General features: G+C 37.8%; 1 protein-coding gene across 6 annotated transcripts in view; it reads left to right on the top strand.

The window, feature by feature from the left end:
* The first annotated feature begins 17739 nt into the window (after positions 1-17739).
* Positions 17740-23584, top strand: part of PTPRF (protein tyrosine phosphatase receptor type F) — a 513056-nt gene continuing 507211 nt past the window's right edge. For 3 of the 6 annotated variants that reach the window (XM_088153593.1, XM_088153590.1, XM_088153592.1), the window contains exon 1: positions 17740-18214. The gene's annotated coding sequence lies outside the window, so the exon portion shown is untranslated. Of the gene's footprint in view, positions 18215-18516; positions 18812-23584 lie in introns of those variants that run through there. The other 3 variants (XM_088153595.1, XM_088153594.1, XM_088153591.1) reach the window with 2 other exon arrangements.

Genomic DNA, 23584 nt, shown 5'->3' with positions numbered 1-23584 from the left:
TTTTTCCAACGCCCTGTAGTATTCCCAATAACTGAAAGATGTTTTTAAAAAAACCCTCCAACAAAGGACATACTTCCATTTTACTAAGCAATACTGTAACTTCTTATTACCCAATTAACTCCCTGTGAGAGGATGATTGTTAATATTCAGCATTAATATATTCCTGCAAATCTAACACATTGCCTCTTGATAAGTTCTCTAAGCTTTTTAACAGCTCTTTCAATAAATGAAACATATGTATTACATTATATTATATTAATTATATTACATGTAATATGTATTGAAATTTAGAGGCCACCTGACTCTAAAACAACTTTGACCAGCTTACATTAAAAGTAAGAAACAATAAAAGTGACCATTTGGAGATAGCAAACCATCACTCATGTCCGTCATATTGTTGTTGCATTCTCCAGTTACTTTTTGTTTACTTGTTAAATGATTTGTCTAATATGAGATTTCAATTAAGTGTAATTTTTCAAATGAGATAACCAATAGCAAACTAAAGTAATACTGTCGTTTCCTATGTCTTCATTACAATATTTGTGCTAATGCATTTCTAATTTATACTTTTACTTTCTACTCCTACAATATACTGCAAACGTTACTATGATTCATTGGAACTTGGCCCCATGTCCTTCTCATCTACTAATTTTTATCCCATCAACTCAATTTTGTACATTTAGTTATGTGTAATAATGTCATTATTTTACTGAGTTACATTTTGTTTCTCTTTTCAGCTCAGATTTCCAATTTAATATGATAATTTAATTATAGAGTTTCCTTCAAACTGTATGTACTTCAAACAGTTTTGTTCCATCAGCAAATTTTATATGTTTAATTCTTCATCCAGATCATTCATTAAAAAGAAACAGGATATCATGAATATGAAGTACAGATTTTCTTTTTAAGGCAAATCTAGGGAAAAAATCACAGATGAATCTTTGCTGCTGGTCAGTATGGCTTGGATTTTCATATTTAGAGCTAACTTTGCAAACCTATAGCTTCTCTGGGTTCAAAGGACAAAGCATTAACTGCATAAAGCTATTCCGTGATATTCAGGAGAAGCAAAGAGATTTCTTGAAGACTTGTCTACAGCAGGAGGTGGGATAGTTGCAGGAAAACATTGAAAAGGTGCTGGGAAATGCCAAACACAGCCATATGGTCTTCAAGATGTATTGCAAAGTGAAGCTACAGATGGAAACATTCTCTTGCATCAGCATGAATGAATTCAAACATTGGATCAGATATCTGTGATACAGTCCAGAAAACTGCGCTAATCACATCCAAGCAGCATGTGAAAAATTCTAATTGGCTCTGTGTGTGCGTGTATGTGTACACACACACACTCACTCACTCACTCAATCTACCAGTGGGAGAAAAATCACATGCATAAATCTTGTCTCATATACTGAATTCTGTCAAATAGTATTGTCCTAACTCCTTTTAATGACAGTATTGGAATTTATACAATTCTGGAATGTTTTGAAGTTTATTTAGAAATCTTAGTAATATCCATAATTTTATTTTAAGTAGATTAGAAATGCTTAAAATTGTATCTATTGAAATTTAAAAAAAAGAATATAGATTTAAAGTTCCTGAGTAAAAAGTGTATTTAAATAACACAATTTTGCATAAATTATCTAGTGTTTGTAAAATTATACTACATACAAGGTGCTTTTTTTTTTTCTGGCAGTGGCAGAAAAATGAAGAAAATTTCCTAATTTATGTTACTTACTGTATATTATTCCTGCAATTCATTTCTTTGTTGCTGATTTTAAAAGCTTGTTTCTAATCTCAGCATTTTTCCCAAGCTTTCTCAACAATTGCCTGTTTAGTTTTGCCATAAAAATTTTGCAAGATAATATTGTTGAAACCAATGCATCTTTGTTTAACCACTCAATGCAAGTTTTTGCATTGCAATGCAGACATACAGCCAATTTAAAGAGCAGTCACTCTATTCACTTCATGTAGCAAAACCACCCAAGAGTCTTACGCTATCTTAGAGACCAGCTTTTGTGCAACAACATTCCATTAGAATAAATATGTTAATACTGAAGGTGTCATAAGAATTGTTGTTATTTAAATAGCTGTTATGCATTCAAATCTATACACTATACTGTAGATGGATACCATATGGTTCTGAAATAAAATGTTTCCAAAAAATCAGTTTAGCTCATGGAAGGCTTTTTCCTCTTTTTCATAAATATGTGATTCTGGAAATGTGAGGTAGGGGCAAGAGAAGTGTCTCTTTCTTTGTAAACTTTTGATTTGCTCATATTTTTTCCAGATTGTATGTTAATGAATATTTCAGAAGACACTCTTACAAAGTAAGATATATAGTAACTCATGTCTCACGCTATAAACTTTTATCAGCCATGGCTGAGCTGCCCATTCTGCTCTTGTTCATCTCCCACTTTTCTCTTGCTAATCTACTTATACTTTCTTAGCACAGGCTGCTCTAACATATTTTCCCTCTATACGCTTGGTAATTGCTGCTAGGTATATTTTCTATCTAAACCACAACGTTCTATCAATCAAATTTACTCACATGTGGACCGTGTGTCTTATGCAAGCACCATCTGCAATCTCAGATCCAAATATCAATGATGATTCTGCTGTGGTGTTAAGTTGCAAGACAAACACAACCTTGTGCTTTCTGTTCCTCCTGGCCACTGATGTTAATTACTTTTTCTATGTGAGCATTTCTTTCCATAATGGTAGCAGAAAAGACATGAAACAAAATCAGACAATCTCACCTCCATACATAAAAAACATTGCTGAAAATGTAATTTGGATAGGGAGCTAGACAGAGAACTAATCCAGTAGGTGCTGCAGAAAAACACATCTTCAGCCTTCTTTAGTTGTTGCTCCTATCAGCATTAGAAAGAAAGGGGAAGTTACTTCCAAACTGAAATATGAACTAGAACACAAAGTTGTGCTGGTGTTTTAGCACATGGACTGGCTTGGCAAAACAAGGAAGGAAGTTTGACTCTTTCAAGTTAGTGTGAGGTGTCTTCTTAGCAGCAGGTGCTGGAGGAAGAGGCCATAATAACTTGTTCATTCTTCCCAAGTCCCACTGGCTATTCATTTTAAGATTCTTAGTTCTATATGTGATACTGTGCCAGGAATGTTTACTTCTCTCTGGATTGGACTGCCTAAATCAATTGCCTAGTTGCCTTCTCACAATGACTGGGACAACAAATTATGTTCGCTTTGCATTCTAAGCAAACCTAAGCACTGTGGTTTTTGTAACCCCTAATTTAGGTTGCACTAATCCAGGCAATTCTGATTTATTAAATAATCATGGTTAAACAAGCCATTACCTGCACAATAATCTTCCTAGTTCATCTGGACTAGCAATGTCTATCACTGATTAATAAAAGAATAATAAATGATATTTACTTGGAACTCTGTTAATGAAATGAATATCAAGAAACATGCCAGTATATCTCCTACTGAATATATTGCTGAGCTACCAAGCTTTCACAAGAACTTATTAAGGATAAAAGGTACTTAGAACTGTTGAGCGATCTCAGTGAACGCGTTCAAATTTTATCGTAAAAGGATGGCCTTTCCTACAAGAGAAACACTTTTCCTGTGCCAATAAGCAAATGGAACATACCTTACTACCTATAGATTACTTGAACAAAAATTCAAAGGAGATGTCCTTACTCCAGCCATGGAGGGCCAGTAGCACTGGTATTGTATAATAAGTAGGATTAGATGTGGGAGAGAAGCAGCAAGATAAAGAGTCCTCATAAGGCTCCTTGCTTACATTCAATATCTGATACCTTGGTTCAAAACAATGACCAAAAGGTTATAACTAACTACACTATCCTTTTAAAAATGAAGCAATCAAGCAAAACCTCTATGGCAGGTTTTCCCAAACTGTGAGGTGTACCTCCCTGGGGAAGGTGCAGACGGAGTCCAAGGGAGGTGTGGAGAACCTTTTAGTTACATTGTTGCAATAAATTCACCTTTCCAAAGTTTCACTATATTGTTTTCATTGTTTATTTGTGCTCATTTTGGGGTTTGGATTTTTAGGGGAGGTGCGCACATTAAGATTACACTAAAGGGAGATGTGATGACAAAAATTTAGGAACCCCTGCTCCATGTATAATAATCACAGAAGAAACTGCTAAACAAATCAAGAACCCAAGAATTACACAATTCATGAGAAACTAGTAGATTATCTCCATGTCAACTCAAATTACAAAGAGAGCAATTTTAATATTTCTAAGAAATTCAAACGAATGATTAATGAATGTAATATGGCTGACATTACTGATTATGCACAGAACAATTCAAAATCAAGATAATGACAAGGGAAGAATCTAGGAATCAAGAACTACTTCCAAGATAGATTTTTTCCTTCAGACACTTCATTTATTTCAAAATGCAAAAATAACAATTTCCTTTAATGCTGACATTTATGATGACAATAAAAATTAAGAAAAACACAAAATAATGTTGGGTTCTATGTGCAAAAACCAGTGTTTGCACATTGACAATTATACATAGAAATTCTAGAATTGTATCATTTGAAAATGAAAAATACCATTTTATGGAACAACCATATGAGGAACATTTATTAGAGAAAAAAAGAATATACACTTCAAATGGTGTCTTTAAAGCAGCATTAGCAGTATAACACATATTTGAAAATATAAGAAATGATTGAAAGAAAAAATGAATATGCCTTGAGAAAACAATTTACTTACAGGTAGTCCTTGACTTATGACAATTGGGATTGGAATTTCCATTGCTAAATGATGCAGTCGTAAAGCACGACTGCATCACTTAGCGATGGCAATTCCTGCAGTCCCAGTTACCACTGTTAAGTGAATCCCATGGTCATTAGGTGACACAACTTTCTGCCAGCTTCCGACAACCAAAGTCAGTGGGGAAGCTGGCAGAAAGTTGCAAGAGCCAGGCTGGCAAGCAGGCAAATGCCTGCTACTGTGTGGGGGAGGGAGTGAGGGATGTGCAGGAGGGTCTGGGAGAGTGCTCAGGGATGTGCAAGAGGCACCACACGGGTTGGAGAGGGCACATGGGGGTGTGTGGTGGTGCACAAGAGGCACTGCGCAGGTCAGGGAGGGTGCATGGGGGTTTGTCGGGGTGCATGAGAGGTGAGCATAGGTCAGAGAGGGTACACGGGGGTGCGCAAGAGGCACCATGCGGGTTGGGTAGGGTGCGAGGGAGGGTCCGCGAGTGGCCGGCTTGGCACAAGCACAGAGAGGCTGGGGAGGGTGTTTGGATGGGGGAGACTTGCCCCAGCAACTTGTGACCTTCCCTGCTGGCTTTCCAATTGACTTTCTGGGGAAGCCGGCAGGGGAGGTTGCAAATGGTGATCATATCATCTTGTGGTGCTTGGCAACCGGTTGTAAGCATGAACAGGTTGCCAAGTGCCCAGATCGCAATCATGTGACCACAGGGGTGCTGGGACAGCCATAACTCTGAGGACCAGTCGTAACCACCAATTGTTAGCTTGTACCACAAGATGACTTGTAGTAACTTCTATACGTTTTTAAAGTATCTGCAGACTTGACAGCCAGTTTGGTGTATAGCTAGTCCTCATTTAGCAACCACAATTGAGACCGGCAACATTGGTTGTTAAGCAAAATGTCACTAAGTGAAACTGCAACTGTGCTTATGATCTTACTTCAGCTTTCCTTTGCTTTACAGACCTGCAAAGGTCATAAATGCGAGGGTTGGTTGTAAAGTTACTTTTTCATCACCGTTGTAACTGCAAATGGTCGCTAAATGAGGCAGTCGCTAAACAAGGATTACCTGTAGTGGTTAAAGGCTCTGGACTAGAAACAGGGAGACTGTGAGTTCTAGTCCTGCTTTGGGCACAAAATCTACTGGGGAACTTTGGAACAATTACTCCCTCTCAGCAGTAGGAAGAAGGAACTGGCAACTGCAAATCGCTTCCAAAAATGTTGCCAGGAAAACTTCATAGACTTGTCCGTGTAGCTGCCAAGAGCCAAGATTGACTTGAAGGCATAAAAAATAATAGAACCTTCAGACTGCAAACCCTTACCTTCCCTGGCACTAAATATATATGCCATGCTTTGAGTGATGGTTTTAGTACCATATTTCCTTTTCCTCACCAACGTAACACGTGAAATTTCAAATTGATTGTGATATTATTATAAACTCCATTTATGCAACCTATTCGAAACAAACCAATTTCCAGTTTCTCTGGAACTTGTACATTCAAAATAAAGGAACATAACTAAGCTAAAATAATAATGAACTGAAAAGTATAGTAACAAATGCAATACACAAAAGTTGTTAGAACTGGTGAAGCAAAAGCTGCAGAAAGAACATTTCAGCAGCCCAAGAAAAAGCAACATGGGGTACATTAAAATGATGCAGGACCCTGATGAATGAAACATCTGCAGAATTCTGCCTGCCCAGTTTATACTGATAGCAAAATAAATACATACATACATAAAGATAAAAAGAAGTACATTTTGACAATGGAATAGTTTTTCCAGTAACACTTAAGCAATAAAGTTCAATCTGCTTCTAAAAGGAGGACTTCTAAATGTCTGGATATCAGTCTCCCTGGGCCATGCTATCATCTGTCTTTCATTTATGATGCCCAAAGTTGTTCCCAGAGTATTTCCTCATTAAAAATTTGGATAAACTTGGAAGCTCATTTATTATAAATGTGTAACCTATTCCTCAGACAGCAGTATCTTTTGGTTACTGCTGACCTGAGAAAGGGCCATACCAACAGTCTCCGCACTATTCCCAGTTCTTCAAGCCATCTACTTTTATCATTCAATTTTTGAAGAGTCCTGTTGCTTGTATTTAGGTACTGAATCCTGAATCTATTTAATGCTCATTTATAGCTATGACTATAAATCTCAGCTACTGTAATTATATGTTTAATTGGTTGAGTTTCTCCCCATTAAGTAAGCAACAAGAGCCAACATGGTATAGTGGTTAAGGTGTTGAGGCTTTGAACAAGGGGAGCCAAGTTCTGGTTCTACCTTAAGCCATGCAAACCCACTGGATTACTTTGGGACATTCTCTCAGCCCAACCCATCTCATAGATTTGTTTTTGTGGGGAAAAATAGGTCTTGTACCGCACTTAGATGTAAGCGTGTACCAAATAAAAATACTAAAATTCCAAAATTATCCAGGAGACCAAGGGCTTCCATACAAAGGATGCAATTTTCGTAAAGATTTCCTCAGTTTCTCACCTTCTAAATAGGTTGAAGCCTTGAACAGGTTAAAAGACTAATTCCCCAACTGTTCAAAGGTCAACTATAGTGCAGCTCAGTGCTTACCTGAGACTGATTAAATAAACCTGGATGAATATTTTGATGCTAATATAGATGTATATTCACAATAACTGTTATCTATCATGGCTTATCTGCAGCTTCAGGACAATTGAAGCCACGTGTTGGTATTTGTCTTCTCTTCTGAACATAGTATGAAATTTTGTGTGACTTCAATCCACTGAGAATGGTAGGGAAAAAATTAAGACTTCCACATTATGTTAGGTTTATTTATTTATGCAGATCCCTGTAGCCATCCTCTTCATTCTCATGCAATGCATTGTAGTGATGTTGCCTATGTCATAATAGTTCCATCTTACTTCAGCTTCTTGACAGGATTCTTGCACTGTCCCAAATGAAAGGGATCCACTTAATTAGACTATTTTACCTTTTACATTTTATGATGTCTGTGACATTAAGATGTAATGCTTCCATCACCATTAAAATGCCACATTCTTAGATATTTTTCTTCTTTATTTTTAATGAGTAGACAAAATCCAGATGGCACTATCTTGTTTTCTGTTTGCTGCTGTGCAAATGTAGGGACCAAACTAATTAGTGGAAATAGGAAGATGAACAGCTGTTAGTGAAGGGCCACTTCACACATACTATTTTTCTATATGAACATGTTCTCTATTTTGGGGGAATAATGTGAAAGTCATTTACCATGTAAGAGGATTGTACGGTCATACTATGTTGGCCGTTGCTTCATCAAGGCTAATGTCAGTATAACGTAGAGAGGTGTAGCAGCTATAAAACAAACACTAACATAATATTACCAGACTTTCACACAGCACTCTTGATAATTCTGATGCTTTTAAGAAATCACAAGTTAGACTGCTGCTACTGTTGTATGCTAGCTTTGTAACATAGGTACCAATTAATGAACAATAATGGCACAATGTCTATGCCATTATGATTAATCATATATACCCCATCTTCCACATACAGTTGATAATGAGGTATCTGTGAATAGAAAGAACATCATGCCTCTTCTGATAGAGACCAATATTTATTTATTTATATATATATAAGACGACTGGGTGATGACTAAATTTAATATTGGTCTCTATCAGAAGAGGTAGTGTTCTTTCTATTCACAGATATCTCATTTACCAACTGTATGTGGAGGATGTGGTATATGATTGAACATAATGATATGGACATTGTGCCATTATTGCTCATTAATTGGTGCCTATGCTACAAAGCTAGTGTATCCAATATGATGGAGACAAATACCAACTGACCGTTCACAGGGTTCTTTGGATATCTCAGCAGCAAAAAGAGTGTGAGATTGTGCTGAGGCTGAGAGAAAGAGGAGAATCTTTAGACACAATCAATCAGTAGATGGGAGAGGTTGTTACTGACTTATCAAAGAAATGGATTTGTAGCCTGTCATGCAAATAGCCTGGGAAAAAGAAAGTCAAACGCTTCAAGGAGACTCTGCCTTAATGAACTCAGTAACAAGGGAGGGCTGGAGAGTTCCCCTCTCGGCTCTCAAGATTCTGTAGTGGAACACCTAATTCCTGGCATTAAAATGCATTAAAGAAATTCTGTGTAAGTCTTTCTTCCTTGATTGTGCTCTGTAGTTAAGAGGCTTGGCACACAGCTTACAAACATCCTTGCTTTTATCTGGAGACACACCTGTTAAGGAAGAAAATGTGGCCAGTAAGGCAACACTTAACAGACCACACTCTATGTATAGCTATGTAAAAACTGACTTGGGGGGGAATGTTCTACATCATGAATCTTATATACTGCAAGGAAGATGGATTTTTATGTGCTTGACTAGCACTACCAAAAATACAATGACATAATATTCTTCTTGTAGAAGGGCAGCTATTACAAGAACTGGGGTGTATGTGTGTGCGCGCCAATGGCCTGATCCTTTCAATAACTTAAGACTTCACAGGGTGTAATTATTTAAAATATAGTTATTAAATTTTAGATTAAATTGTAATTAAATTAAATTTAGTCTCTCTTTTGTTCTTCAGCTACTTTGCTACTTAGTTCTGGCGAGGTCAGAAGCAAACAGCACTGTCAACATATAAACAGTTTTTTTTAAAATTATATTTCTACAAAGCATGTTTTAAAAAGGGGAAAAGAAAATCAGCAAAGAGAAAAAAGAAAAATAAAACACAAAGTGAATAAACAAAGAATTTATAAATATCATAGAATTAGGTTAAAAATTTCAACATTTCATTATTTGGTTGTAAGATTAGAGGTTACAATAAATTCTATCCAAGCTACTGAAGATCTACTCCGATTTAACAGATTTTATAGAACTAGGATATTAAGATGTTCAGACAAACCTAAATTTCAGATCAAAAGTGATCTGGTAGCCCTTTTCCAACTAACAAATGTTATTAAAGACAAGCTTTAGTAAGTGTCAGTGCACTTCATCAGATGCATGGAGTGGCAATGGAGGATGTGATACAAACCCATATACAGAATTATAGTCTAGAAATTACTTCCAAGGTGAATTAAATTCTGTCTCAGACTTATTTTTGAGATATGAAGTTATTTTGCACATTGAGACAGACTCCCACAACTTAATTAATAATTCCTCTGCAGAAGGAATCATAAGTCCTTTCCAGTAGGAACTGCAGAGTTACCATGTACAATGTTAGTTCAATATACTTTGTGAGGATATTAGGTTTAGTAAACATAAAAAGAGTAAACAGACAAACAATTCTTAAAGTAACTTGCTGGAATGGAGGTGAGATTGGCCCCATCTCTGCCAACCTTCTGGAAGTCCCTTAAAACATGGCTACGTCAGCAGGCTTGGAGATCTCAGGGAAATGGAGAACTGATGAGATGGCTATACTGTACATAATATCAAGATGCTTTCTCCTATTCTTTTTAATTAATATTAATGTTTTTATTATTTTGAAATAGTTTTTATTATGGTGTAATTTTTAATGTTTGTTTTTCATGTCTGTTTTATTGTATGCCATCCATAGTCACATATGTGAAATGGGCGGCTATATAAATGTGATGAATAAATAAATAAATTCCATTTCAATCCCCCTAATAAATTGCAAAGTTTTGAACTGGGTACAATGATGCATCCTAGTCTTTTCCTCCAGATGATGAGTTCTATTACTGTGAGCTGCCCAGGGTCGTTGAGAGTCAGGTGGCATACAAGTATAGTAATTATTAAATTATTATTATTATTATTACCTTCCTGATGAATACAAAGCACTTGTAAAAGCAGATGCTTTGTTTTCACAATTCTCTGATCCAGATTCAATTAAACGTTTAGAAATGGTGACTTACAAAATAGTATTGTGTGCCTCAAAATCTATTTCTAATTAGTTTCCTCAGCATACACATAATGTTACTATTTTTTACCCAAAGCTACAAACAATCCCCACTTTGTAGAGAATGATTGGCCATCACATATTTTAGTTTTTTTTTTTTTATGTCTTTTACAAATGTGGCTGTTTGCTCAACCCTCAGTTGAAAAGTGCCAGTCCCAAAATGTATCTTATCAGGAATCCATGTTATTTTCCTAGTTAAGAGCTAGCCATTATTTATTCTTCTCTACTTCCAGATTTTTAACAATTCGACCTCTGGAAGAAGCCTACATATAATTTACAATATTTTTGTGACTGACTTCAGAGATTACAAAATCTGTGAATTTTATACCACTTCTTCATAAGATCAAAGCAATTTGCAGGTAATTTTAAAATGAAAATATACAGATAAAACAATGACACTGAACAGATAATATATTGAAACTGATTAGGAAAAAAAAGATTTTTTCCTGGAGAATGCCTTTTTGAAGTAAAGTATTTCCAAATGTTTGCTTCAATAAAATAGTTTGCGGAGAGAGAAAGATTTACAGCATCCTAAGACCTAATTATCTATAGTAATAGCATTGTTTTTCCAGCTGAGATGTGACAAGAAAACTTCAAGAAAAACTTCATGAAGGCCACGTTAGGTCATTAGATGCAAAGTATGTGCAAGAATCACAGTTGAATCAAAATCTTTAAAACATTTGTAGCAGGCTTTGTCAGAAGAATCAACCTTCTCAGTGGGGGGGGGGGACCAAATCATTGATGTTACACCAGTATTAGAAGGGCATGGAAAAAAGACTGGAACTGTTATCTGTGAACTTAGAGATCATAAGGACTTAGTTTTATACATTATTTTTCCAGATCTTCAGAGACTGCAAACATGAGCAATTTTACAAAAATATACTGAGATTAATTGTTTAAAGACTATATGATTAGATTAGTGTGGCCTCATGAATTTATAGCTGATAATGTTTTGCAATTCACAGGGCAAAAGTTTGACCTGTTTGTAAAGAAGTGTAATTTCACTCATATTACACCCAGCCTCCTCTATCCACAACCAACATGGAAGCAGAAAAAAACAGTCAAACTGCAAGGCAAATTCTAATACTGTAAGATCCATTCTTAGCTTAATTAAGTTAAAGAACTCCCATTCATGCCGCTAAATAAGCCCCAAACAATTAATCATAAGTCAATAGCTATGAATCCCAGTGCCAACTCTATACCCTCAGTCACTTAAGTTCAAGGAAATCTATGCATCAGATGCAAATAAAATTAGCTTACAGATTCCATGCTGAAAATCATCATGGGAGTGCATGCTTTGCCAGAAATTGCATCTGGATCTCAAGTACACATTAAGTCAGATAATCAAAGAGATGGTAAGAACCAGCAGCAACTTTGCAGGACCAGTGACAGATACCACAATCCTATATTAGCAAATTCAACAGAGGCACAACTGACAGAATTAAAACAGGCATACACCTAGTTGTAGAAAATCATACAATCATGGAGTTGGTAGGACCTTTGAGGTCATGTAGTCCAATCCTTGGCTAAGCGCAGGATCCACTACAGAATCTTCAAAAGATGACCGTCCAGCCTCTTTTAAGAGTTGCATTCCTTACATTTACAGGAATTTCCATAAAGAGGGTCAAGGACAAAACCAAAACTCTGAAACAGAGATAGTACCACCAAAGGATGACAACATCCTATCACCATCCTTAAACTTATATGCCCATCTTCAAGCCCAGAATTGTGAATTCTAGAGGCAGAATGAGCTGCAAATCAGTACCTTAAAGAGCCTGTTTGTGTAGGTAGAAACAACAACTGTTTACTGGGGAAGAATAATTCCAGGTGTTACTAATAGTCTACTCATAACCTCACAGAAAATTTGAAATTTTAATAAATGTTGTTTTGCATATTGCATATTACAGTATATGTAGTTCAGAACTCAAAGGAAGAGAAATGTGATTCTAATCAGTGAATAGGAAAAGGAAGAGCCAGTACCTTATGTGGAAAGGAAGAAACTAGAAAAAACAAAAGCAGGAGTTGGGGAATGAGCCTATCTATTAAAAGAAAAACAGCTATAAGTTGTTTATATATCTAGTTCTTATAAACTCTTATTGTCTAACTGGAAGTCATTTTATAAAGAATAGGATTGTTTTGCTTAATAAATGCACAGTTTAGCTAATATATGTTACAATTGTTCCATTATATTTATATCCTCGAAAACACTGAAATAGCATGTCATGCATTACTGCAAACTTCTATGTTTTACTGAGAAAAACTATTTTCATATAGGTAACCCTAAGTGGGACAAATTGTTCCCATTGTCATTAAGACAAAAACTGCTGAAAGTATGGATTGAACAAATAGTAAAGGAAATAATCTTTCTTACAAGCAGATTTTCTCCCATGCTGATTGGTCTATAGTTTCCTGAGTCCACTCCTCTGTCCTTTTTTAAAAAAAATTTTGGACTAACATTGGCTCTTCTCCAGTCTTCTGGCACTTCCCCTGTGCTCCAGGATTTCTCAAAGATTTCAGTCAATGGCTCTGAGATACCATCCACCACTTCCTTTAACACCCTGGGATGTAATCCATCCAGTCCGGAAGACTTAAATTCATTCAAAGCAGCTAAGTTTTCTCTCAACAATACCCTACCTATTTTGATCTGCATTTCTTTTCTGTTCCCCATGGTGCAGCTTCTGGCAAGCAGGACTATTTTTTCCTTTTGTGAAGAGACAGGTGCATAGTAGGAATTAAGCAGTTCAACCTTCTCTCTGTTGTCCATCACCATCTTGCCATCTTCTCCAACCAGTGGCCGTTTCCTTAACTTTTCTCTTGTTCTGCACATACCTCAACCCTTTTTTGTTATTTTTTGCACTCAAAATGAGCCTTAGCCTTCCTGACCCCATCCTTATAGATTCAGGCTATTTCCTGATATTCTGCCTTCATTTTATGTCCCTCTTTTCATTTTTTTAACTTGTCCTTTTTCTCAGTTTGTTGGAGAGATCTTGGTTCAACTATGCTGGTCTCTTCAGGAGTCTCTTGCTTTTTCCCCCTCCTCTTTGGTATTGTTTGTGTTTAGCCTTAATTATCTTAATTAGCTTAAAAGATGATACAATAACTTGATTTTCAATGTATGCTTGAAAATTCTGTTACTAGAAGCTTCCTAAATTATTACTGAAAAAGGTCAACACTCAGTTATAAAGCAGAAAATATAGATTAGGTACAGTTAGTATCAAACATAAAAACTTACATCTCAAAATTACTTTTATTTTGTAGATGTGCTCCTCTTCCACCAACATGTGCCACAGTTAAGATTATGAAGTGGGAATAGGAAGTATATTAAGTACTGAAGACATAATATGGAGCATTACAAGGAGCTCATCCTTCTAGCTTGTCAGGAGCCTGTTCAGAGGTACACATTTTTTCTCACGTTTTATAAATTTATTATGGCAAAAAACTGGTGGAATCTCCATTTAAATTGGCTGCCATATAAAGAATGAGTGTGTAATTTTCCAATCACTGGCCAGAAAATTACTAGAAAACAGGGAGTACCAAAAGGCAGTAATGAGAAATTTTGGAATGAAATGAACAGTTGATTTGGTGCCCAGATGGAAACATTACATTGATCTATATTCTTTGTAGGAAATTGCTGATTGTGTAAACAAACTGATGCTTCTAAGCTTCTAAGTCAGGAGCCAACATTGGCATGCAGAAAATTGACCGATCTTGTCATGGAAAACTTATCTTTCTTCTGTCATCTGTTTCCAGTTAAGTATTGAAAGGATAGTCATGGTCTGACTATCTGCTGGAAGAATAGTGTAAACTTACGCAGAGAACTACTTGGAGAATCAGGGCTTATAACTATGGTGCTCAAAGCTCATATTATCTCAATAACTTGGCTGCAACAATAGCATGAACACTTTGCAGATTCCTGCATTTTCATTCTGTTTTTAGGGTGAAAAAAGGGGGGCACATCCCACAGGCATAAAAAGATAGTATCAACATCCTTTTTAGTATCTAACTTCTATCCCTGTATTTGCATGTGGGGAACAATTACCTGGAATCTTAGATTTCTGGATTGGGGACACAAATATTTCAAGTTTGCTACCATACTGATATTTGAACAGCTAGCTCCTATCTTACTTGTATTTTTTGCAGTTTATGCTAGTAAAAATATTAAATGTCATAATTCCACTATAAAAATCAAAGATGTATCTAAAACTGTAATACTCTATGCTATTCGGCTCACCTATTAAAAGAAATAAACAATATATATCACAGAGGTAATATCCAGATATTGGGTACAAGTACCAGTTATACAGAAGAAAAGCCTAGAAGGATAAAAGTTTCTCTTTTATTTTATTTTACTTGTTAGCTACTTTAAGCATGGTTTTGTAGTGGAATGACAGAATATAAATGCTATAAATATAAATAAACTAGACGAAGATCATGAAAATGTAAAGTTAAAATAAACAGTATTTTACTGTTTTAAAACAAGTTACAATGAATTAAAATGTTAAAGATAGCAAATAAAATGGACCTATATACACACTTCTTTGTACAATAAAAAAATTCCAGACAAATGGATTTGGCAATTGGTTTTATACATAAATAGCAACTCTTGCATGTTATGCTTCTAGTATTTTGAAGTTCAAAGCAGTATTTGTATATAAGCTTTTCCATTTATTCAGTGACTAGACCCATGAAGCAAGACTATAGATTACATTACAGGTCTTCAGACCATAGCCTGGATGCTTGATTTAGGGTAATAAGAGATATGCTCAATGTCTTGAATAAAATCCAGCTGAAGCCTGGAAATTGACCAAGTTTAGATATATGCAGAGTCAACTGAGAAACCTATATATACCTCTTAGACAAAGGTATTTGGTCGATATAAGAAAGGGGACAATGAGCTCACTCCCACTGCAAGTGGCAGTGGTTTTTCTTTGCTGCCTTTTGCTCGTTTTCCAACAAATTACGTCCAGAGGTTTACTGCCTTTAATACTAGACAGACACCAGCAGTACTTTCCACTGATTTGTCTAATTCTCTTTTAAAGCTATTCGAGTTATCAACTATCACTATACTGTGTAAGAATTACTTCTTTATGACTATCCTAAATCTTGCACCACTCTAGTTCTAGTATGAGGAAATAAAATTTATCCTCCATTTTCTCTGCATCATACATAGGTTTATATACCTCCATAGCTTCCATTCTTACTCATTTTTCTAAGTTAAAAAGCCACAAATGTAATTTTCTCTCATAACAAGTTAAGCTAACTGCTTGATTATTTTCTTCAATTTCTCCAGCTCTACAATATTCATTTTGACATGTAATAATAATTGTATAGTGTATTTTAAATATCATATAGTTTCATGTAAATGTTTTCTGATATTGGCAGCTTTATTTTTTATTTCTTTGCGAATAATGCCCAATTTAACCTTTTTCCTAGCAATTTCAGAGTACATCGATGTTTTCAACAACCCATCCAAAACAATCCTAAAATCTCCTTTCTGGTCAGTCATTATTATCTCAGAGCACATCAGGATATAGATGTAATTAAGGTTTGATAGGGTTTTTTTGCTTCAATTTTCTACTTGCTTATACTGTATTGCAATTACAAACTTTAGGGATTAGCACTCAAATAGCAAAGTCCTTTTGAAACTCCTTGGTGTCCTTCTTAGTTAGAGAGACTTCCCTCTGCAGAAGCTACACTACTTCTTCTGAAAAATTGGTCTTCATTAAGGCTTTCTACCAATTTACCTGGAATATACATTACCTGCTCTGCAATTTCATGGATCTCCCTTTCCTTTTCTAAATATTACATTGCCCCTAAATTCTGAATCAGAAAACACCCAATCTTAGAGACATGTTATACATTTCTGTTAGGTCGACAGTTTTAATATTTGAAGTCTTTTAGGTAGGTACTTTGTTCTTTTTAAATTTGTAAACAAATAGGCAAGTGCAGGACTACTACAGAGAGATTACCCATATTTTTTTCTGCATACTATACTGTGATGGAACAAGGTGTGATCAGTACAACCATTATACTAATCACATGACAGCAACAGCAGAATATAGGTCTCAATAGACAAGAGTGTTCAATATGGGCTATTTTTTTTCTGACTTCATGTAAGGTATACATACATTCCATAAGAATCTATACAAACATGTATAAAAAACATGTCATTGTTTTACTCTTGTCAGAGCTTTAATGGATGATCAATCTGTTACAACTGCCTTTAAGACTTGTGCATTTCTCCTCTTACAATAGGTAGTAACTTAGTAAGGTTGCTATGGGTGCTGAGACATAGTTGTCATTGTTGCTCTGTTCTGAGTGCGTGTTTCAAAAGCATTCTCCTCCCATGCACTGGGCAAACACAGGAGACCAGCTCAGCTATGTTGACACTGTGGATGAATGAAGGGCTTGCCAGTATATTGGAAGGAAACAGAATTGCTTTGCTTAGCTTAACTTAGAGATTGCTACTCCTTGCTTCTATCTACCTCACCTTTCTTGTTGTATTAGCTTCTTAATTTCAAAGAAGTAGCAGCTAAGTGATTGCCTGCAGTACCGTTTGCCCCCAAGGCTGGACATGCTTCAACAAGCTTAATGCAACTGAAAGAAGTTCGATTGTAAAGACTTGGTTAAAATGTACAACTTTAGACAATAATAGATATTTAAAGTATTTATTTTTGTAGTGGAAGGTGTTGGGGAAGGGTAAGATACACTAAGAGCAAGCTAACACAAAACGACACGAATGTTTGGAGGGAAACTCCCTGCTCTTCGCGAACCTTAACAAAGAGTGCTCTTACCTACCTGGTTACCTGTCGTGGCTGGAAGAGGTTCTGCAGGCGGGGCCCAGAGCGTTCAGGCACCAGTGAAAACGCAGCCCCACCTCCATATGTCGTTTGAAGGAGGAGGAGCTATGGACCCCAGCTAAAGAAAACCTGGGAGGAGGTGGCTGAGCGCTAACCTTTAGCCCTCGGGCCTCAAAGCAGTTCACACCTATTGTTGTCGAAAATGGCATGCAGTGGAAAGGGGAGTGAACCATTTCGGGGGTGAGAGGGTGGAGAAACGAAGTCTGCGCGTTTCCAGCCACACAAAAGAGTGCAAACAATCTGGCTGTTGTGAGAGCGCTGTCCCTGGTGTGCAAATATCCTCCCTGCAACAGCCATGGGCGAACGAACGGACTAGGGAGGGGTTTTCAAGAGGTCGCGCGTAATAAAACAGAAAGGCTGAAGCGGGGGAAGAAGTACTGCAGGGGTTGCAACAGAGAAGCTGCGAGTCTGAGATTAGGAAACACGGAAAAGAGTGAGAGGCACTGAGATCCTGCGGGGATATGGATTTTAATGGTGGCGGTTCTATGAAAGACGTTAGGAAAGGGTGAAGCAGGTTTTGAGGGAGGAACCGAGAAACGGGGAGGAGCAGGGCAGAGAAAAGTGTATCCTGGGGTGTGTGTGCCTCAGTTCAATTCACAGAAGCCTGGATCCCGATGGCATTCTAAGACGGTTTACTGGGAAGTCATTCCCACTCGTTTGAACTGGGCTTACTCCGAAGTAGCGCATGCCTGGCATTGCAGCGCGAAGAGAACTTCCTGGGGCCCGTCCCCGAGAGGTGAGCGTTCGGCGGCTACCTGGGGAATACTGTCTCGCTCCAGAGCCTGTGTGGGGGAGGGGCAGATTAAGAGCCGCACACAGCGCTCCTTGGCCGGGGAGCGGGATGGGAGAACGCCTGAATGCGGAGCGAGAGGGAGGGAGGAGGGGTGGCACGAGCGAAGAGGGCTTTCTGGGGTGCGCGAGGCACGCAGAGTGTGACGCCGAGCGGGAGAGCACGAAGAGCAAGCGGAGCAGCAGCCCACAGAAAAAAAAAAAGCGGGAGGAGCGGCGCGCGAGAGTAGGAGGGGTTGATATAGGCGGGTGCAAGGTAATGCTCTGCGGGCGGGCTGGTAGGCGCCGGGCACGCGCAGCGCGGGCCTAGTTGAGGCGGCTTCGCTGCGCTGGCAACTCCTCGGGCGGGCGGTCGCGCGCGGGATGCGTGTTCTCGCGCGCGCACGAGGAGAGTAGAGTGTGCGAACCGATCGGACGGCTCCGCGAACGGCCGGTGTCTACGTGGACCCGGGTGGAGAGAGACGGTGGCGGAGCCCGGTGCCCGCGGCTCGTTGGCGGGTCGGAGCAAAGCAGCATGCGGGTGGCGGCGCTCTGGGCGCGCGTGGTGAGTAATGTCTCGCCTCCTTCCCGATCGCTCCCTCGCTGCCTGTTGAGCAGAGTAAGAAAGGCTGGCTTCTCCCGTGGCTAAAAGCAAAGCCCCTCTTGCCACGTTCAACTTGTCCCGTCACGTCGTTAGCTTTTCCACCGGAGAGTTATTCTGGTCATTCCGCCGCTTTCCGCAGAATCCAGCCTAAACCCGCCCCCGGGCAGAAAGCAGCCTCCTTCCCCCTGCTCCTCTTGGGAATCTTCCTTCTCCTCAGCGGCGGGAACTCGCCCTCGCCAGGGAGGGGATCTCTTGCATCCAGTTACTCGCGGAGTGTGGAGTTCTGCGTGCGGGTTGGGGGGTGGAATGTTCCGCGACCAGCCCGTCTCTCACCTGCTGCCGGCATTCCGGCCGATTCTTTCCTTTTATTCCGGAATCCGAATTCCAATCGTGGGCCGTTTCCCCTCCTCCTCCTTTCCACCTGCACCTACTCTCGGCTGCTTTTTATGCGCTGCGCTGTGTGTGTCGGCGTAATTATTTGGGAACTGTTGCACGATAGGGTATTTGCATTTTCTCCACTTCTCCCTTTCCGTGATTTGTACTCAAGATGTATGTTGTATGATAGACACAATCCGCCGCCTCCTGTTTTGTAACCAGACGGTTGCGGATGCTCATTAAAAATACGATTTAAAGATTGAGGAGATTCTTCTTCCTGATTGCGCGCTCACGGAGTTTTAAATAAAGAAGGATTTCCCTAAAACCTGAAGGAATAAAAGGAGATGCATCAACTGTCTGAATGTTCTTGTTGCCTGGAAATACGAAATACGGTTCCTTATTAATGAAAATGGCCTGATGACCTTTCCCTGTACAAGACATAATATACGAATCGTCAGCGAAGTCTGTAAGGAAATCGTTCTCCGTGTATCCCCCCCCCCCCTGGCGTTTTGAAGAGATCTGCTGACTTCACCTGCGGTGCTTCAGACTCTCACGGCCTGGAATGCTGCCTCGCCTGCTTCTCCACCCTGAGACAAACGTTCAGAAACAAAACCTTTGGATTTCTCCCAGGTTTACAGTACAATCTGGAAGAGAAACTCTAATGCCTCTGCAAACCAGATGCTTTCAGAATGCCTGCTTTTTTCAATCCGCAACCCAGGACGCTGAGCTTAATACTTATGTATTTATTTATGCATGTATGCTTTATTTATGCATGAATGCACGTTGGAAAGGATTGAGAGAAACAATGAGTGTTTTGGGCTTTGGCCATACTAGTTTGTGGTTTTGCACTTCTAGACAGCTTTAGAGAGGTGCCTTCTTGCTTCGGAGTTTGCACTTTGTGTTTTAAGTGAAATGGGTGATTACTTACGTTTCTGTTCTGACATTTAGCTATTAGCGTTTATCATTTTATTGTCTTTAAAATAAGGAGTGCATAAAAATCATGGAGAGTTTTGGGTGCTCTTACCAATTGCATGTTTTGTTTCTAGAATGCGGGCTTCTTGAAATACCTTTTCAGACAAAAAAGACAATAGAAACAGTTTTCTGTTCTTTTAACAGCATTTAACTAGCTTTTTGTACTGACTGTTAAATACTAAATGAAATTTCTACATGCTAGCGTGTTAGGGACAAAACAACTTTTGCATTTCTCAGAATTCTAAGACAGAATTAAACAGTGGAAGATTTCTCCTTGGAATTAGATAATAGAGCATTCTGCCACCTTAAATTCCATTTTGTCATTTGTTCTAGGAGGTCCTGATAGGTTTGTATGCAAGATTTAAACTTTTGCCCCCTGTTGGACTGGCAGAAGTACTTTAGATGAAAAGGAAAGAGAGAACCCTTTTAAAATGCAAATGGTGTAGGCACTTTGTTAGCCAGCTCCCACTCAACTTGTGGGTTTCTTTTTAACTGAAGAATGACCGGTAGATCATATGAAATCCCAAGACTACTTCTGAATTTCAGGAGTGAGAGTACTAGAATAATATTTTCATTGTTCCACTTGTTAATTTTTAAATTCTTCCAATACTGGCTCTACATAGCTGTATAAAACGTGGACTAGAGAAACACTCTCATGAATTTCAGTGCACTGTTATGCAAAGCACTATAACTAAAATATTATTTGGGTTTATTTAACACATAGATGCATTCCTATTTTTACCATTTCTATAAAATAATTTCTTACTTTGAAAATGCAGTCTGACTATTCACTTTGAACTCTTAAAGCATTTGTTCGTGCAACTTTAATAATGCAAGTGCTAGTGGTTTATATCAACTGCTACTGAGAATGTTGACAATGCATCCTAATTTTGTCATCTATCAAAATATCCATTTGGCAAGTAATAATTGAATTAGTTTGTAGGATCTATTTTGTTTCTTCTAGAATACAGGTATCCACTACTATAGTTAAGTGAAAAACAGCTCAGATGGATGGACACACAAAGAATTAAGAAACAGGTTGCCTCTGAGCTTGCATTCAGTCTAGGACTATGTGACCATAACCAAGTTTGTAGGGCCTTTCACTACTGTTCTCCCCCTTTCCCCAGTGTTGTTGTTATTAGGTTCAGATTATGGATCTTTCTTGATGTGCCTGCTAATCACCAGAAATTATTCCTGTCTTGCACTTGTTCAATACAAAGTGATTAGGGTTGAGAAATTAGCTGCTTTAATGTTTGTAGTATTTTGAATATGAATATAATTATAATCATAATTATAATATTTAATATTCATAATAATATATTTTATTCTTGTAGATAAAAAGTTGAAAGGGTGGATTATTAATCCATGCTCATTCTTTTGATATTTTTCCATTGCTCTACTACTTTTACCACTGCCCTCTTACCTGACAGACTTCAGACAGAAGAAAATGGTATTATAGTTTCCATGTGTTGGGCTGTGTCTGCCTCCCTATGTCTGGAAGAGAAATAAAGACTTTGCTTCTCCACCATAGCCTGCAGTTAGCCATGTCTGAATTAACAATGGGTTTGCTCAGAATGGTCTTTGTCTCCTTTGTCTATAACTTTAAAGAAGTTGTCTGATTTCTTGGATGCAGTTTTTGCTTATTCCAGGTGAAAATATGAGTGCCTAATACAAGTCTGAGTTAAGGTCAGCATGGTAAAAAATGAACAAATAGTGTCCTATTCAACAGGAATGTCTCCCACTGAAGTCTTATTCAAAGGATTAAGAAACGATGAACATGGTTTAAGTTTTTGTGGAGCTTGGACAGGGACTGATCACCTTTTCTTTATGTTAGTATCACTATATATGCTATCTCTACAAAGCAGATATTTACTAGATTGCCAGTATTGTTGAGTACTGGCCAGTCTTGGGGTGGTGACTTCATTATAAAAATCACATAAAAATAATTTGCATGTAACTTACTATCTCAGTTCTTACCGCAGAGTAGCTGGTTTTATTTTGCTGTCAGTGTACTTTAATCTTTGGCTTATTACTTTGCCAAGTTGTCATTATACATGTAGTTCTTATATTCAAAAATGCAATTAACAAACTCAGTGTTAAGTAAGAAATAAATGTAGTCACTACCGCCATCTTTGTGCTCAAAGTAAATTGTGAAATAGTTATGTACTTAATTTAGATTCTTGCTTGCTTTTATCCATAAATTTTGAAAAGGCTAGACTTTGTTACTTATTTCCAGTTCCACATCTGCATGAAAATTCAAGACAACTTAGTAAAATGAATATAAACCTTCATTTATATATAACATTGGGCCTGAAATTAATTGTAGAACTAATGCTTATTCTAAATCTTTGTAATCAGGACACTGTGCCCTTCACGATAAGCTGTAATTTGATATAATAAATGTCATATTTGAAGAACATGTAATGCATGCTAATCCAATATAAAACTGTTTTGGGCTTGTCGTGCAGGCCCAATGATCTGCATTCTTGTCACATCCAGGATGGTCTGCTGGACATATGGGCTTGGATTTGAGTTGCCCCTTATTTTGAGATGCAAGGACCTATTTATTTCTGTCTATTCTGAGTTAGATGGGGTCATTGTGCCAAATTGAACAGAAATTGGTGTCACACGCCATTGGTGGTGGTGTTCTGTGTATGCAGAAGTCTTTGGTCTAGACAAGCTGCAATCCCCTACCATTTAGAACTGTGTTATATGTGCCAGTGTGTACAGTTTGGGCTATCCCAAATTAATTGTGGGATGCACCACTTTGGGTCTTTAAATTTAGTGCTTATATAGGCTTGTGTATTTCATTACATGCATTACGTATATAGTTGTTTTTATTATAACAAATTACTGTTTATCTTGAAGGGTAGAGTGTCTTGCTTACAGAAGTATTGGGGCTGTGCAGCATTTCGATACAAAGGGAAAACAGTGCTAAGAAGAGCATGGATGTGCTCATGTAGCACTTACTAGTAACTCCTTAAAGCAGCTGCATCTTTTCCTGGGATCACATGGCTGTCTTTTGCAGCTGCTGAAGAATAATCCCAAGAAAAGAAAAGAAAAATAAGATGTATTTGATTTAAAATACGTGATGTGTATGATGTGGTTTAGTTCTATAATTAATTTTAGGTCTGGAGTTATATATTAGTGAATATTTATGTCATGTTACTGATAATGCTGTGTTGAATTTCACACAAGGTAGCCCATGTTATGCCAGAGATAGCAGTGCTGTGCTCAGATATAACAGTTTGGGACAGATAAATTTCATTTTCATCATTTACTGGACAATGCTGGATACATGAGTGTATGATTTTGTGTGATGCAAAGCTAACTGGGATGCAACTTTTCAGATCTGTAAGGTTAATTATAGGGTGAATCTTGAAGGGC

Source organism: Python bivittatus, unplaced genomic scaffold (assembly GCF_059951505.1).
Source record: "Python bivittatus isolate LINGU-HERP-01145 unplaced genomic scaffold, Pbiv_v1 ctg000700_np1212, whole genome shotgun sequence".
Taxonomy (NCBI): domain Eukaryota; kingdom Metazoa; phylum Chordata; class Lepidosauria; order Squamata; family Pythonidae; genus Python; species Python bivittatus.
Note: the sequence above shows the minus strand (reverse complement) of the source record. Positions and strands in the feature narration are given on the sequence as shown.